Source organism: Arachis stenosperma, chromosome 1 (assembly GCF_014773155.1).
Source record: "Arachis stenosperma cultivar V10309 chromosome 1, arast.V10309.gnm1.PFL2, whole genome shotgun sequence".
In the NCBI taxonomy this organism is placed as follows: domain Eukaryota; kingdom Viridiplantae; phylum Streptophyta; class Magnoliopsida; order Fabales; family Fabaceae; genus Arachis; species Arachis stenosperma.
The window spans coordinates 18,089,820-18,091,326 of NC_080377.1; the positions used below are offsets into that span (position 1 = coordinate 18,089,820).

Consider the following 1,507-nt stretch of genomic DNA (forward strand, 5'->3'; position numbering starts at 1 on the left):
CTTATTGAAGCTGATCCGGAACCTGAAAGGACTCTGAAGAGGAAACTAAGAGAAGCTAAAACACAACACTCTGAAGAGAACTTTACTAAAATTTTTGAAAAAGAAGTAGAGATGGCCGAACCCAATAACAATGGTGGAGGTGTAAGGAAGATGCTTGGTGACTTCACTAAACCAAATTCCAACTTCCATGGAAGAAGCATCTCAATCCCTGCCATTGGAGCAAACAACTTTGAGCTAAAGCCTCAATTAGTTTCTCTGATGCAACAGAATTGCAAGTTTTATGGACTTCCATCAGAAGATCTTTTTCAGTTCTTAACCGAATTCTTGCAGGTCTGTGATACTGTTAAGACCAATGGAGTTGATCTCGAGGTCTACAGGCTTATGCTTTTCCCTTTTGCTGTAAGAGACAGAGCTAGAATATGGTTGGACTCTCAACCTAAAGATAGCCTGAACTCTTGGGATAAGCTGGTCACGGCTTTCTTAGCCAAGTTCTTTCCTCCTCAAAAGCTGAGCAAGCTTAGAGTGGATGTTCAAACCTTCAAGCAAAAAGATGGTGAATCCCTCTATGAAGCTTAGGAAAGATACAAGCAAATGACCAAAAAGTGTCCTTCTGACATGCTTTCAGAATGGACCATCCTGGATATATTCTATGATGGTCTGTCTGAATTGTCTAAAATGTCATTGGACCATTCTGCAGGTGGATCTATTCACCTGAAGAAAATGCCTGCAGAAGCTTAAGAACTCATTGAAATGGTTGCAAATAACCAGTTCATGTACACCTCTGAGAGGAATCCTGTGAATAATAGGACACCTCAGAAGAAGGGAGTTCTTGAAATTGATGCTCTGAATGCCATATTGGCTCAGAACAAAATGTTGACTTAGAAAGTCAACATGATTTCTCAGAGTCTGAATGGATTGTAAAATGCATCCAACAGTACTAAAAAAGCATCTTCAGAAGAAGAAGATTATGATCCTGATAACCCTGCAATGGCAGAGGTGAATTACATGGGTGAAGCCTATGGAAACACCTATAATCCCTCATGGAGAAATCATCCAAATTTCTCATGGAAGGATCAACAAAAGCCTCAACAAGGCTTTAATAGTGGTGGAAGAAACAGGTTTAGCAATAGCAAGCCTTTTACATCATCATCTCAGCAACAGACAGAGAATTCTGAGCAGAACCTATCTAGCTTAGCAAAAATAGTCTCTGATCTATCTAAGGCCACTCTAAGTTTCATGAATGAAACAAGGTCCTCCATTATAAATTTGGAGGCACAAGTGGGCCAGCTGAGTAATAAAGTCACTAAAACTCCTCCTAGCACTCTCCCAAGCAATACAAAAGAGAATCCCAAAAGAGAGTGCAAGGCCATAAGTGTGAGTAACATGGCCAAACCTAGAAAGAGTGAAAAGACATTGATTCCTAGTGAGGAAGACCTCCTGAGACATTCACTGACTAATAAGGAGTTCCCAGTTGAGGAACCTAAGTAATCTGAGACTCATCTAGAGA

The 1,507-nt window shown here is 40.4% G+C and overlaps 1 non-coding gene across 1 annotated transcript; it reads right to left on the reverse strand.

The window, feature by feature from the left end:
• Positions 1 to 513: 513 nt before the first annotated feature.
• On the reverse strand, positions 514 to 621 carry LOC130953761 (small nucleolar RNA R71). The gene has a single exon (XR_009075927.1). It is a non-coding gene; the product is annotated as a small nucleolar RNA R71 (small nucleolar RNA).
• Positions 622 to 1,507: the final 886 nt, after the last annotated feature.